The sequence below is a fragment of the Podarcis tiliguerta genome, assembly GCF_965153285.1.
Source record: "Podarcis tiliguerta genome assembly, chromosome: 4".
NCBI lineage: Eukaryota > Metazoa > Chordata > Lepidosauria > Squamata > Lacertidae > Podarcis > Podarcis tiliguerta.
In genome coordinates this window covers 100317452-100334146 of record NC_139537.1, presented here as the reverse complement: position 1 = coordinate 100334146, position 16695 = coordinate 100317452, and the positions used below count along the sequence as shown (strand labels likewise).

At 44.2% G+C, this 16695-nt stretch overlaps 1 long non-coding RNA gene across 1 annotated transcript in view; it reads right to left on the bottom strand.

Moving 5' to 3' along the window:
* Positions 1 to 7034: 7034 nt before the first annotated feature.
* LOC310675435 overlaps positions 7035 to 16695 on the bottom strand; it is a 137391-nt gene continuing 127730 nt past the window's right edge. Inside the window, exon 3 of the long non-coding RNA XR_014510151.1 lies at positions 7035 to 7126. This is a non-coding gene — a long non-coding RNA (uncharacterized lncRNA). The remainder of the gene's footprint in view (positions 7127 to 16695) is intronic.

Sequence of the window (16695 nt, the reverse complement as noted above, 5' to 3'; positions counted from 1 at the left end):
AATTGTTTGATCGAGTGAGAATCTGCTGTGCTTTTAAAACGGGGGGAAACCCAGCTTTACTAAAGATATAGACTGGACAGAAAGTAAATAAAGCCACTTAGACAAGAGGTTGCCTTGTTTGGAGTAAAATATAAAAAAGCAATTTATCTCTTAATAATTATGGGTCCATTAGATGCTGTATTCTTTAGCTGAATCAATGCATTCAATGCATGAGTCAGTCCTTTGGGACCCCTTGTTTTTCAAACTGTTGTAGCTGAAGCTTTTCAAAAAATGTAATGATTTGGCTGATCTGTCTTATCATAATAGTTTACGTTTATGAATATTTTAAGCCAGGATCTCTTTTACCCCTATAGCAACGCTGAGAAATTGGGAGTTACTTATTTCCAATTGTACATTTTCTTTGCATTGGTATAAATTTCCACAAAGTTCCTTTTATAGAAAGTATTGGCACTTCTATTCATTAGCGGGAGCCAGCTGGGGGGGGGGGTAAGGAATGTATGTTATATTATTCACACATACACACCAGGATTCGAACCGCCGACCTTCTGATCGGCAAGTCCTAGGCTCTGTGGTTTAACCCACAGCGCCACCTGCGTCCCTACAACAATCCTTGCTCTACTCTGCTGTAAATTTGAAGATTTTAGGGGAGTTAATTTAGTATGTTAACTTCACATTTACAAGATGAAGTCATCCCTGCCTGAGATTTTGGTGTGTTATCAAGTTTACAACAAACAGGTAATGAGGTAGCATCACCTTATTCTTCCAAAAGTTCAGTGCAAAGGCTCTCAGCTGGAACAGCAGGCATGCCTCCATTTTGTATTACAGTACACCTAATGCACACTGGGGTCATTCAGCAACTCATAGCTAATTATAAACTGCATTTCTGTTTTAAGGGATTGTTTAAGTAACTGCTTGTGGTGCAAAATACAATGGGTTGTGTATGTTTGGCACATTTGAGCCTAGCTAGCCGTCGGTAACTGGTAATTTTGCACTGACTACACACACACACACACACATGTCCACACAGGTCCGCACAGAAGAGCAGTGAAATCAGCAAGATCGTGTGGGCAGCAGCACAGCACTGCAGAAAATGTTCCTCCAAAACAACATGCAAAACTACACATTTGGTGAAGTATCACAAAGGATTCCTCAAGTGCAAGATTACTGGGCATGCTGAAATCCCACACCATCAGGTTGTTGTATGTGACACATAATTCAGCTTCCTGAGTCAGTCAGATTTCTTTTGGTAAAACAAAAATAAAAACCAAGCTTCCAGCTTGTTCTAGCTTTATGCAATATGCAGCTAAGCATATGGGCGATGCCTAATGAAATCTCAGGAGCCAGAGGGAGAGCCGAATTAAGATTTCCAGTGGTCAGGATTTCAGAACAAATCTCTCCCCAGGAGCAACAAAAGCCGAATAAATTTATGCAAAATAAGAGTAAGCACACAAAATTGCTTCATTTGTATTACACATGGAGGGGTCACAAAGTTTGTGGGTGTGTTTGTTTGTGTCTTTGCAGTTTGGGCTGCAAGCAGAGTGCGCACATGTCCTGCCTGCCATCTTTCTGGATCCGTCCTGAAAGCAAGTATTCCCTACAGCTTCAAAGAATGAGACAAACATGAAACACTAGACAGCAGCTTTTGCCTCTATAAAAAGAAATGTTAAGTCGCTTGTAATAAACATCAGTAGCTTTAGTTCCAGTTCCAAAATAAAAATAATCAAGCATAAAACTACACACAACAAACTTCCTCTGGGGTATTGAAATTTTCAGAGGATTAGAATGCAAGAGATTATATTTGTTATGTCAGCTCAGTGAGCTGGCATCAGTTTTACCTACTACTTTGCAAAAGGTCAGGGTTAAGGAACAAGCGCCAGATTCTTTGCATTAGGAGCTGCTGCAGGGAATGGAAGTGTTGGTGACCTTCTTGGCTTGGGGAGGGCTGACGGCAGCTAATGCTTCTGCTGAACCCACCCCAATAGCCTCCAAGTGCATATTGAGCTGGTATAATGACAACACTAATTACAATCCTGGAAACTATAAAGAGCTGAAGAAGCAAAGAGGAATATTAAAAGAGAAAGATCCTCTGAAGGTGGAGAGAACTCTCAGAAGCCGGGAGGAAGAAACTGGCCCTGGTCATTCAGAAGCACTAAAGGTCTCCAGGCAAAGGTTCAGCGGGGGAGACGAAGTTTGTGGAATTCAGCCCTTCGCCCACATGTACAGCCCCTGCTTTGCCTAGCCCCATAGCTTGTAGTTCCTTTCTTCCCCACCCCCAAACAAAACATAGTTCCTTCTCTTCCTAGGAGCAGCTGACCAAGGCTTCTCCCCAGCTGCTGGGCCTTCCACCTAAGAAGATTCCACCTAAACATTAGGAAGAACTTCCTGACAGTAAGAGCTGTTCGACAGTGGAATTTGCTGCCAAGGAGTATGGTGGAGTCTCCTTCTTTGGAGGTCTTTAAGCAGAGGCTTGACAACCATATGTCAGGAGTGCTCTGATGGTGTTTCCTGCTTGGCAGGGGGTTGGACTCGATGACCCTTGTGGTCTCTTCCAACTCTATGATTCTATGATTCTATGATTCTGTTTCCTCCACTCCCTCCCTTGTTTCCCTCTTCCACTCATTCTCCTCCAAGGAACCTGCTTTCTTTCATCCTTCCTCAGCGGTCCTGCAGGAGCAGCTGGTCACTGTTGGAACTAGTGGGGTGGAAGGCAAGGAGCTCAACAGTAGGGAGCACCAGAACCAATGACAGGCAGAGCCAACACATGCCCCCATCTTCCTCACTGCTGAGATTTACAAGGGCAACAGACTTAAGACCAGAGAGGAGGAAGTCAGCTCCCAGCTTTTTGGCTGGTCCATAACTGCTGTCAACATCATTCTGCCCCACCCGTGGGGAACTTTAGGTCCAGGGCCCAAATGCATCTCTCCAAGTCTCTCTGTCTAGCCCACAGGACTCTCCCCAAATCACACCCTCCTGCCAGCCACACACCCTAACGGCTTTGATTCAGATCCTCCTTGAGTGTTTTTGACTGCTTAGGATGTTCCCTTGAACTCTGATACTGCCTCCTCTTGCTTCCCTTGATAGGAGAGTGTGTGTGGAAACGAGGCTACTGGGTAAAATTAAAGTTTGCATTCAGTCCTCCACCCACTTCTGACCACAACCAGTGGCATAGCATGGAGGGACACTGGGGTGATTGCCCTGGGCACAAAATTGTTAGGGACACAAAATTTCAACACTCGGTGCTGCCTCAATACAGCTGTGCACTTCCATCACTGGGCTCACAGAAAACAGCTTCTCCATGTGAACCAGAGAGTGACCTCTTCAGACAACACTTCTTTTCTTAACTCTGCAGCTACTCTCTCCTGGGTGACAAGACACCATTAGCCAGTAGGATGTGCATGGTACTCCACCTGTTTCCCTCTCACCCCCTTCAGCGTGGCCTCTGGCGCTGGCATCCCACACTACGCCACTGCTGACATGTGTCCCCCAGAAGAGAAGGTGGCCCTCCATGTGAAAAAGAGTCCCAACCCTTGACCTAAAACTCTCATTTCCTTTGCATTTGTACTATTTATCACTATTATAAGGCAAGGAAAAATCCAAACCCACTGCCTTGTATGGCATCTCCAGGAGAAGAAAAGGCTAAGGAGTAAACCCTGCACAAATTTGGAGTTGAATCCCAAATATTATTGTATGCCTCCTTCTAGCAACTCCTGCAACCAAGCTGGTGCCAAACGTCTTGCTCTGTTTTCCATCAGTGAGGCAGAGAGGGAGCTTGTCGTCTCCAGGACCTCCGGACACTGCCCAGGCTCGCAGCCCAGGGAGGTCACTTTGATGCTGCTAATGCAGTAAAAACAATGTGGGAGGCAGCAGTTATGAGTGACCGGTCTCTGCAGCCACAGCAGGTGCTGTGATTCTCCAGTGGTTTGACTTCACCTCACCCCCCTGGAGGCACACTCTGTTTTTTCTCGAGTCAGATGAATGCCAACAAAAAAAAGATCTCGTGACAGCAGGTTTATTAACAACTGGAAGAAATGAGTGAAAGATAGCAGGCATAGGAATTTAGGAAGCTTCCTTCTGTGGAGTCAGACCCTTGGTCCATCTAGCCATGTGCTGTCGACACTGACTGGCAGCAGTTCTCCAGGAGTTCAAGCAGGGTTTTTCTCCCAGCCCAACCTGGAGATGGCAGGGGTTCCACTTGCAAAACAGATGCTTTGCCACTGAACGACGACCCATTTTGCTGTGCAGAGGGGTGGGCACGATGGCCCTAGAGGTCTCTTCCATGCTACGGTTCTATGATTTTACCCCTGATGATGTTACCTGAGCAGATTATTCCCTGCAACAGAAAAGTGTCCCAGGAGTCTCAGGGTAGGTGTCCCCCAAGCCCCCTGTGCCATAGTGGTTGTTCTCTCTCACCTGACTGCCTCACTTTCTGCTACACACCAACACTGCCCTGTCCACTCTATTATTCTTCCTTACTACTGCATGCCTTTTTCTTTTCTTTTTAATAACAATTTTTTAGAAAACCATTTGACCCGCCATTTTCATTTCTCCAGAAGTGCAGTGAATGCTGCTATGGAGTCTGCAAGCTGCAGGGCCCAAAGTCTACCCCAACAACATCACTAAGAAAGAGTTATGCCTTAAACATGCAATAGACTCATCCAATAGTTTGTCTGGTCCAAGAGATACTGGCACTCCTGAGGAACAGTCACACACGGGCTGGGGGGGGGGGGTGTAAGAGCCCACCTGTCCTCCCTAAACAGCAACTGCCTCTCCTGTGGAGGCAAGAGCAGGCCCTCTGCTTCTTCCTGCTGAATGGCATCCTTAAAGAACAAGCATCACTAAAACAAAGTAGTAAAGAAGGTGATGAATCACCCTTTGCCATAAGGAAATAAAGGGATGAGCTCTCAGCTAAGCTGAAGTTCTTGACAGAAAGAGTGACAGCCATTGAGAAGACAATAACACTTTCACCACCTTCTTTTGTGGCAGCGGTACTAGTCCCAGATCTTGTGTGCCAAGGCCCTGTGACCCGCAGTTCCCGAGTGATTAATAAACAGACGGACACGAGTATTTAGGTTTATGGGATCAAATAGGTCACAACATTATTGGTTGCAGATGTGAGGGTTTGGCATAGGCATTGGGTGAAGCCAGGCTGTATCTCGACTCCCACCTGTCTGCACGGAGTCTATCTAAGGGTAAACCACCAATAGAGGGAGCCCTATAACTTATATCAAATAGGGGCACCCAGAGGGGTCCCCATTGGGGTCATGGCATGGCCTTAGCCCACGTTTGGGCATCAGACAAGAGCCACGGCCCTGAATTCCTTAATGAGGAAGGGCAGGCGGAGGCTACAACCTCCCCTCCCTTAGACAAAGGCTTGCCCAATGCCTAACCTCACAAAGTTGTGACAATTGCTACAAGGAAGGTGAAAAGCAAATGGCTGGTGCCAATGTGCCAAGTAGAAAACAACCCTACCCAATGCCAACCATATGGTGGCTGACATTTGTCCATAGCAAGGTCGTGTGCATGAAAAGAGGGTGGGTGGGTTGGGAGGTCTGGTGAAAGGGCGAGAGAGGAGGCCCCAGGCTACACCATGGTTAAATTTCCTGCAACCACACCCCCTACCAATGCTGACTGGTTGGGGCCAAGCCCAGTGTGGCCCACCCAGTGCCGGCGACGTGGCCGGGACTGCATGAGGGGAGCGCCCACTCCCCCCCCAACGCCCGGTTGCCTGGCCACAACACCGCCCACCAAAACAGGTGAGCACACTTACAAGAAGAGGAGTCTGCCGTCTTTTCAAGGTGCCATTTAAGAGTGATGGGTTCAGATGCAGAGTGTTTCAACCAATCACTTAGTGCAGAATTTTAAATAATGGCTTACAGTTCTGTTTATCTATAGGCTCTGAAATGAAGCAGTTAACAAATAATGTGCACTTTTCAGAGGTGTGTTGTGAATATATGAGCTTCAGTTCATATTCATACCACATGAAGTTGTAAAAATATGGTATGCAGTGAAAATGTGGAATTTCCTATTAATTTTAATGTAAATAGTGTACTGCTATTCTTCTAAATTAATGCGCCAAGAATAAACAAAATTAATGTTAGCAGAACTGCTGTGAAGCCTTCCAATTATGAATAAATGGATTTCCACTTTTTTAGCAGTTTTTCAATGGTTTGACAAAGTGTGGGCTTTCCTCGTTGCTGCAAAGATTACACACAAAATTAAAGTTAGTATACCTTGCTCCTTATTTTGTGTGTATACAATGAGCTTGAAAGAAATCTTGATAAATAAGCATCCAAGCCCAACAAATAATAATAATAAATATGTGTTTATTAAAGCTTTCTCATTTCAGCCTCTGACTTAACTTAGCAGTTTACTTTAGCTATTAAAAGTGCTTACTGGGGTCTGCAGCTAGCTTCATGTGCACGTATAACACTGAAAGTGCTTCCAGATTGTCACTGTTTTGCAGGAGAAATTCAAGCACATATAATAAAATTAGGCTTGCATAATTACAGTGGACAAAAGTGTTGCAAAAAATCCCTGCACAACATATCCATTTTAAAAGAGAAACAGACTTTCTGCAGTTAGGAAAGTGACATAGAAGTGCATTGCAAAATTTGAGATGAAGAGATGATTGGCAGGAAAATGTTTAAGCAAAGCAAATCAGGGTGAATGCCCATAGTTGTATAACTGCCTCACACACAAATCAGAATGCAGGGCTGGCCCAAGACATTTTGTCAGCTGAGGCAAACCACAAAATGGTGCGTCCCTCCCCAGCCAGAGAAGAAGGGGGTGTAAAGTCAGGAGGGGGGGGGAGAGAGATAAAGATCTGCATTGAAAGCAAGGGAAAGAGGAGACCAGCAGCAGCCACTGTCCCCATATATATTCTCTGATTAGTTCAATTCTTTGTTACTGTCCACATCTAATCTATATCTTTTTAAAAGTATATGAAAAATGTTGCAATAATCTTTACAATAAGAGTTTAAAAATAAACAAGCCAACAAACAAAATCAGCCATGCATCTGAGACACGCAGAAAAGGCCCGCTCTCCTGTTGCCAGCCTCCAGACCTCTCACGGATGAGGCCCACAAAGAAGAGCCTCAGAGGATGATCTCAGGGTCTGGGTCGGTTCCTATGAGGAGAAGAGGTCCTTGAGTTAGTGTGGGATCTGTGACATTATAAATGTTCCCCATTATCCCAGGCCAATGGCCATGAAGGCTGGGAGACCACAGTTTCTCCAGCCCTCACATAAAACCGTGGGGACTGAGGGCTCTTTCCACATAACTGGAGTCCCTGATCACAGGAAGACACCTGTCCAGTCATGCACCTCACTAGAGAGAAAACATCTGGAAATCAAAGATGGACTTTGCTGCCATAATGCTGTTTTCCTGCACTCACCCCCCGCATGTACAGACAAAGATCTGTAAGCAGCTAAAATATTAGTGGAAAGTCTGAAAACAAAAATAACAAACTACATCATAATGCCAGTGTGAACTGATAGGTTGCCCCCATTTGGCAGATTATGACAGGTCCCGAAACCTAATCTCAAAAGGAGTATCAGCACTGGGGAAAGTAAATAAAATGAACAACCAAAATGGCTGTGTGTACTTATGAAGTACATCTCCAAGGGAGTTACTTTAGAAAGACAAACAATGTGACATGAGGTGGTTTATAAAACTATTAATATTGTGGAGAAAGATAATTTATTTTTCTCCCTCCAAACACAAGAACTTGGGCTACCCAATTAAATTGACTGGCAATAGCTTCAAGATAATATGGGGAAGGGCTTCTTCATCATTAACAGTTGGCATTTATTACCACAAGACACTGAGGTCCAGCTCCAAGGGGCTTCTGGCGGCTCCCTTACTGCAAAAAATGACATTACGGGGAAGCAGGCAGAGGATTTTCTCGGCAGTGGCACCATCCCTGGGCACGGCTTGGTGAAAATACTAGCATGCTTCTTTTGCACCAGGTGATATTATTCACTTGAAACCACACAGTGCCCACACGGTGGGAGACTGCAGTGCTATTGAACTATTCGGGTTTGTTTTGCAATCATAGAAAAGTAGAGCTGGAAGGAACCCCAAGGGTCATCTAGTCCAACCCCCTCACTGTAGGATTCCTGCCCACATCCTTGCATGGGATCAAACCACCAACCTTCTGGTTAATAGCCAGACACACTGACAATCCAATTGGAACACTAAAATTCAGAGTTAGGTCATTAAAATTAAATCAAATACCATTTAGTCTTAGTTAGAACTGACTACGGTAGTTCCTCCTTTGGGGCATAACTCTCAACACTTATAATTCCCTGCCCATGGCTCTGAAACAGTTTCAGGCTGAATAATAACAATTTCTTCTGTGTATGTGGTTTGGGTACACCTGTGCTTGTATGAGGAGTCTTCCCTATTTTGGAAATATAAGGTATTTCTAATAAAAAGGAATATTTGGTTTATTAAAGAAATCTTCTCGACACTAAATTATGCTCCCAGAAAGCAGATTCACACCAGCGTCTCCATTTCCAACAGACACACCCTGCAAAACAACAACAACTAGGGACATCTGTCACAGTTAGCAGACATATCTTAACCTGCTTCCTCCGTGATCTCATCTGTCAGATACTTTTGCTGCCAAACAGAAATATATAATAGAAGGAAACTCCTGCCCTACTCTGTTACAGAGATTAATCTCTCTCTCCCTCTCTCTCTTCATCTACCCCATATTTTCCCCTCTCAGCTTTTCTTTCCTTCACATGGATTCTTGGCTTAAAACCTCCTCTAACGTGTTACATTTTTATATTGACATTTGTGTCACTTCTCTACATTTTTCTAGATCAGACATGCCTTGAGGCCTCTGTGTTGGGCTACGCAGCACAAGAAATTTCAGCTGTAGTGCTTTCTTACACATGCTCTGACACCTACACAGAAAGCATAAAGCCAGAAAGCCAAAAGTATCTACGCTGCGGTTTAATTAAAATGATACAGCCCTGTTTCCAGGAACAATCATGCGCCGTGTGTGAAGTCATGCCCCAACTTTCTCTCTCTATCTCACAGACACCCTACAAGAACAACCAAGAGAGAACTGTGTTTTTAATCTAGCCTTTGGGACTAAAATATCCACAGTTTCCCAGGCTGGGACAGGAATCACCTTTTCAAACCACTCCTTGTCAGCTTCATTCTAAGCAGGGGTTACAACGTGTCTCCTTGTAGAGTTGTTGGGTTTTTTTTCTGGCTTCATCACACATTTCATAAGCTTGGGGAAAACAGTCTTTATTTCCCCTGTGGGAAAAGAAGTGTGACCTACCTTCACAGGTTTGCTGAAAAGATAAATATGCAGCTAATAATGGTAAAGGATGAGTGTGTGCAATGGGAATGAGAAATAGTAACTATTTAAATTTTGACATTCAGCTTATTATTTTTACCCTTCGCTAGTGTCCTGTTGGCAACTGTCTCAGGTTCCAAGGCTCCTTTTTAGTGGATGAGGAAGGATTTACCCCTCGCCATGCAGGCGATTCAGTAGGAGACAAACACAAATATAGCCATCTCATCTACTTCTCAGCAACCTTGCCTAATTCATTTTGGCATATCTACTATTTTCTTCTGACCACATTTATTAAATCACTTTTCAGATTCAGATATACATACACAATGGCTGGGCCACAATGAGGGCACATTATTTGATCACTTCAATGTCAAGTGATGGCTGTCATCTGTGAACAGGCCCTCATGAATATATTTGTTGTTGTTTAGTCGTGTCCGACTCTTTGTGACCCCCTGGACCAGAGCACGCCAGGCACTCCTGTCTTCCACTGCCTCCCACAGCTTGGTCAAACTCATGTTGGTCATGAATATATACTCAACCAAAATTTTCACATTATTTCGAACCACAGACACACTTCACATATTCAACTCTAGCATATAGGAATTAAAGATGTGACCACGGATCACTCTGAAGTCAGTTTTTAAAAAGAAGCTTACTGACTTGACAATGAGAACCACCATCCCATAAATGAAAGCACAAAACCTCATTGCCTTTTAACATAAAGAGGATCCTGCCCAGCCCACACTTTCTTTTGTGGCCCCAAATCAGTATTTTAATAAATAGTAAGTTTGCATGTTAAAGAATGGTTTCTAGTTGAGGTCTCTCGCTTTACACTGTGTTATTTAAGGCTTCTAATCTAAACCTTTCAACATCCTTGTTTTTTCCAAAAAAACATTTCTGATTCTTTTAACTGCTTGTTGTTTCCTTCCCAACCTGTGGGATTTGCACTGGGAAAGAGTTAAGTGTTGTTTACTTAAATCTGAAAGTATTCAAGGTTAATTTGTTAATTTGCTCTCAATGTTATCAGCTGAGAGGGAGACCTTGCTGATTTTTGGTGTTTCTGCATGACTAAAATGGGCTTCTTGTGTGTATCCAGAGGACTTCACCTACTTCTGCTTTTTTCTACTAACCTTTGTTGATTTTTTTGAAGACTTTGTGTCAGCGCTTGTGATATGGAGTTGTTGTCAAGAAGGGTCTAATAGGTGTGAGGAAAATATTGACAGGATTGAACTCAGAGGAATTACTGCTACCATTACCTTTGCTGACTGGCCAGAAACAGGGGAGGCTGAAGAGCAGCTTCTGAGTGGTAGGTGCTGCATTGATTTCATATTATATCTATTATGGGCTCGCAAGGGTACAATAAGAAAAAGAGATCAAGAGGCCAGTTAGGGCCTCCAGCCGTCCCAAATTCCAAACAATCTAACATTGACAACTTTCTGTGTGGTAGCTCTGGTACGCTCCCTCGGACACCCTCACTGGACAGCCCTGAGCCCCCGGTAGCCTCTCTGATGTATTTAGCTAGTAGCTGATGATCTTAGAAAGAGCTGGCTCTGTAAGCTAACAAACTCTGTGGTTAGAAGTTCCCTGCTATTGCCAAAGTTTCCTTTTAAAAAGTGCAAGTACAGTGGACGTTCTGGTTGAGAACGTGATCTGTGTGGAAAGTACGTTCGCAAACTGCAGCATTCGCAACCCGCAGTGCCGTGTCTGCGCACGTGCGGGTTGCGATTCGGCGCTTCTGTGCATGCATGAGCGCCAAAACCCGGAAGTAACCCATTCCAATACTTCCGGGTTTCGGCGCATCCGTAACCCGAAAACGTGCAACCTGAAGCACAACCTGAAGCGCCTGTAACCCGAGGTATGACTGTACTCTTGAGGAGGGTAGTCAAGGCAGCACCTGCTGAACCTGCTTGAGCTAGTTTGTAACGCTCAAAGCCTAGCTGAAGGCTGACCACAGAAATTCTGTTTTGCTTGCACCGAAGTTATATCAAATAGGGCATAAGTTTGCTTCATAGAAGGGAATGCAAGGCTTAAGCAAAACGGGTCCATATAAGGACCGCATACCCTGCCCAGCATTCAGTGGAGTGTAAGAAGACTATATATAACGGGCTTTGAAACTGGTGATGCTCACCCAGTCTTTGGAAGTGACTCCACTGGACCAGCTGCAGCTTCAATAAACCTGTGTTCTTTCCACACACTGCATCTTCACTGGCTCAGGAAACTGGTGGCGCTCAGGATCCATGTGCATAAACAGGAATTAGGTTGCGGGGGTGGGGGGGCAGGACACCCACCTTTCGTCATCCTCTTGTCTGGCTCTGTCTAGCAGATTCAGGATGAAATGTTTCAACAACAGTTGTTCAAAATTTCTTTCTTTGGCCCCATGTTCTCAGAAAAAACTGTCAAAATCTTCAGTCATCTGAAAACTATGAAGTCAAATAAAGAATTAACATCATGGGGTACTTTTCATGTGGTTAATGAGTATATTTTGCAAAATTACAAAGATACATCTTTTTCTTCTCTCTCTCTTTTTTGAATCAAAACTCAAGCAAGCTTTATTGGACTTGCTGAAAACCTTTTCAGCAGATCCTTCTCATTTCCCCCCTCTTTTCTATTGCAGTTTTTCTGTGTAAGCAAAGCCATTGAGATGCTCCCCTGTCATCATCAACCTTATCCAAGTCTTTACTCTCTGCAAGGGACTTCCCACACGGATCACATTCGCAACCTGAACGTCCACTGTACTTGCACTTTTTAACAGGAAACTTTGGCAATAGCAGGGAACTTCTAACCACAGAGTTTGTTAGCTTACAGTGTCAGCTGTTTCTAAGATCATCAGCTACTAGCTAAATGTGTCAGAGAGGCTACTGGGGGCTCAGGGCTGTCCAGTGAGGGTGTCCGAGGGTGCCTGGCTGACCAGTTCGACCTCTGCTGTAGTATCCTAAATTCTGATGTTCTGCAGAGAATGGCTCACACATATCAATGAAGGATGAAATAATATGCTACATGCATAAGTGTAACAAAAGCAGGCACTACCTTTTTCTAGGGAAATGCTTGCTAGGGAGGGAGAGCATTTCAATTTTGAATATTCTGATTATTTCTACTTTTAGTTTTTATCTATTGATTTACTTGATTGGGGGGGGGGGCAACCACCCCCTGCCCCGTTATTACGCCCATGATCCGTTCTAGCAGCTTCCCAGATTGAGGAAAATGAGGCAAATATTTAATAATAATAATAATAATAATAATAATAATAATAATAATAATATCTTTATTGTCATTGCCCCCTTCGGGGACAATGAAATTACTTGGCTGCTCCATTAAAACACTAATTAAACAATATAGTAAAATACAGCAAGTTTTAAAGTTTTAATAGTGAGATCTATGCCATACATACAAAGTTTGTGTCCTTCCTGGTATTATCACATTCTAGGCAGATTTCACTTTCTCTGTTTTTGGCATTTACTACATATTCTTCCCTATGTTTGTGTAGCAAACATGTTGTTTTGGTTTTACTGTACTGTATTTTAATTTAAAAAATATTAAGGGAAGACAGGAAGGAAAGGGATATAGAGGCATGGCTAAGCAAACCATCTCTTCCTCAAACGGATACTTCATGGAGAGTCTGGTACCCAAGCAACAGCATTGTTCAGAGAAAGACATAGTGTGGGAGTCCACAAGATTCAGGTTCTTTGTGTCCTTGCTGAGAGGTGTGCAGTAAGGTCAAAGAGGTGAGCTACACAGCGCTTTTGAAGTGCTCTTTGAAAAAGGACATTTATTTTCTGCTGTTTTGTCTTGTTCTTTGTTGGTTTGCAGAAACCAGCCAGTGCCTTTGTGCTGCACTTCCGCCTGCAAAATGTGTTTTTTCTGCCAGGGCTCCGTGACCAAAAACCTTGACATTAGTGGATTTAAAAAGGAATTACGGTTGATGCAAATGTAAATCTGGTGGTAAGCAATGTTAACAAGGTTTCTTGCTTGTCCCTTTATATGGTTTTGTCATTTAATGGTGCCATATACAAGACCTGCCCTTTCTTCCATCATGGGCTGAACTTTTCATTGGATCCTGTTAACAGTATAGCATTTAAAAATCACAATCTAAGGCCTGTATTATTTAGGTATATTTTGTAAGTATCTTTTATATTCTTTGTCAGCCGCTTAGGGACTTTTTTGCAGTTAACACATTGTTAAATAAATTAAAGACAATAAGTCTTACTGGGTTGGTAAACCTGTGTCTGAATGGTATCACTTAGAAAGCATATCCTCCAACATTCCCCAGTTGAAAACAGGGACATTTCTCACTCCCCCCACCCACAACTGACCCTCCTCGACCCCCCCATTCTCCCCTGGCAGAGCATTTCCTCCACCACGACACCAACAGGACACAGCACACACACCTTCCACCATCCTGAGAAAACCCTTTAATCCTGATTTGGGTTTATTATTTGGTAGATTGACAAAAAGAAAAGCACACACCAATAAATTAATTTTAGAAAGGGGCAAGATTTGATGTGGATCCACAAAGCATTTTTTTTAAAAAAAAAAAACACCAAGACTCCTTGCACTCTGCTCCACTCACCCTTTCTTCCCACCCAGGGTGGCCCACCCCTGTGCCTGCCCCTCAGAGACATGGGGTGGGCCTCTGCCTCGGCCGCCTCTCCTCCTCTCAGCAGCTGGCAGTGGCAGCCATGGAGAGGCAACGAGATGCTCCCTTGTAGCCATCACTGCTGCCGCCACCACTCAGGACAAGCGCTGGCTCATCCTCCTCCCTGAACTTGGTGGCGGCACTGGGGAGGGAAATAAAGACATCCCGGGGGGGGGGGGATGGATAAAATCATTCCAGGATGGCTTTCATAATTCTAGAAGCATCCCTGGAAAATAGGGACACTTGGGGGGTATGAGATGTGGGGCACTCACTTGATTGAATGCTCCTGCATGCAAAAAGTTTGCTCCAGTCCTGGTGAAGGCTAGGATAGAATCCTCCCATGCAATGTGCTAGCTTTTTATGTTCTTTTTTGAAATGGAGAAGAAATTGGTCTTGCGCAGTCCCTCCTATAGTCACAACTGGCATATTATAGACCCAGGTTTGCCAGCTCATTGAGAATGAGATCTAGTGCACAGGATTTCAATATATCCATTCTGTGTCACAAATGTTATTCTTAACTGCAACAGGTTTTGCAGCCTTAACACTGGAGAGATGAAGATAAGACAACAGGTGCTGGCAGACCAGGAGCATGAGGTTGGAAAGATTAGAAAATGCAGCAGAAACCAATTACATACTGGTCATTTTTCTTCTCTAAGCAAAAGAAAGTATTAGAAAAGAAAAATGACTACAGCAGAAGTTGCTGTAATGTCTTTAATGAGCAAAAGATCTACATTTCCCCCCTCCGAGAACCAAATTCCAGCTTCAGAGTAAATTACAAATAAATTGTCTGCCTTGCCATGATTATTATAGTTCACTGCACTGGAAATCATGCCACCTGCACAGAGAGAGATTCATTCAATAACCTAAACAATCAAACGTAATTAATGTGATAGTCAGAATTAATATGATGTTTTCATATCTAAGACATAGCAGGCAGATGGGGAAGAAAACTCTCAGATGCATCTGGTACGAAACAATAGGAGCCTGACAAAAGACCCCCCTCCCTTTCAGGGCTTGTTATTTTCATATTTGACTAAATGCAAAGGGGTCTTTGCTGTTCTTGTGTAACACAGTGCAAGAATGCATAGAATCCTACATGGTCTATATGCTAGGGGTCTAAAAATGAGGTGTCATTACCATCTAGAGTGAAGAAATAAGGTAGCCTTTTTTTATATAGCACATGACCCCAATAAAATTATCAGCTACTAGTAGTGTGTAGCTTTTACCAAACAAAAAACCCCTTAATTATGTGAAAAAGAGAGAACCAAACAGCTAACACCCAGTTTGGAGTTATAAATTTTACAGCTGCCCAATCTGGGTCCAAGAGAGCTCAAGGGGACTAGAAGAGGCCCATAATGTATTGAAATAATTTTTGAAAGCATCACTGAAAATATTTGGATCAGACATTACAAAATCTGTAAATAATGTGTGGGGGCACATTACTTTTTTGGATTTCACTTATGTGTTGTTGAAATATATTCAATAACATAATATTATTCACAGAGGCTGAGAAACAATCTATCATCTGCATATCATACAGCAAAACAAAGACAAAAAAACATTTGGTCTGCTATCTCTTACTGATTGGTGAAAGATCATACATATATCCATTGAGGTAACATTCCTGATGTAAAACAATACTCTCACGCTGTATAGTTAGGTAGTCAACAGCTAAAAAATAAAAATGCAATTGAATGTAAGCAACCAAAGGACAAAGCAAGCTGACAAATGGCGAATTCTGTCCTTCTTATTATGCTGCAGTGACCTTCCGAGACCATTCACAAATCCATAAAGACAGGGAAGTGGAATCAGCCCAGCCCCACAAATTGCCACCATTGAAGGCCAAACCTGGGAGAGCTATAGGTTACATAGCACTTTCAGCCTCAGCCTTGATGTAGAGCATACTTCAGCTCTTTTTAAAAAATAAAGTTTTAAAATGGTGTTTGCACTTCTCTTTGAATAGAAATGTAAAAAATAACTCTTTGGTATGGTGAAAATAAATGGCCGCTCAACTGCTTTCCTAGGTGGGCAATCTCCTTCCCCTCACTCCTAGCTGCCATCCCTGGGTGGCTGGAGATCACTTTGCCAGCTGGCTGGCTGCTCTGCAGGGCATAATTGCCCGCCAAAGCCTTCAGTTCAAATGGGCCAATCAGAGGCCCTTGTTGCTGGTCAATGCCTTGCTGGTTGGCCAGGCATTGTCTGTTTTCATGCCCAGACACACTGACGCCAACTCTATGAGGTCCTGGGTTCCCACAATTTTGTGTGTGGAGGCTCAGCCCCCACACCGGGGGGCTCTGACATGACTTCTGGTTTTAACATGCACACTACATTGTGCACTTCCCAGGGCTGTAGCTAGGGGGTTGTGAGGTGGGCGCCTGCCAGGGGCGCAGGCGAGGGGGGACACAAAATCGGCTGCCAAGACCCTCCAGCCAGCACTCCCTGCCCACAGCCCAGGCAGGGCGGGGAAGAGGGTCTGGGCGGCAGCTGCTCCCGGCTGCTCCCCTCGCCCCTTGGCCCTCCTGGCAGCCAGGCACAGCGCCCCATCCCATTTGGCTGTGAGGCACCGGCTCTGCCTCTCCCAGACCTCGTGGGGTCAGGGCAGGGAAGGTCCACCAGCCTTGGGCCCTGGCGCTGCCCAGCCCTCCTCACTGCCCACACCCCTGCCTCTCCGGGCGCCAGGGGGAGTGTCGCCAACACAGATAGTCCTTCAAGGGTGCTAACTTGAATAAAATATATGGAGGGGGGGC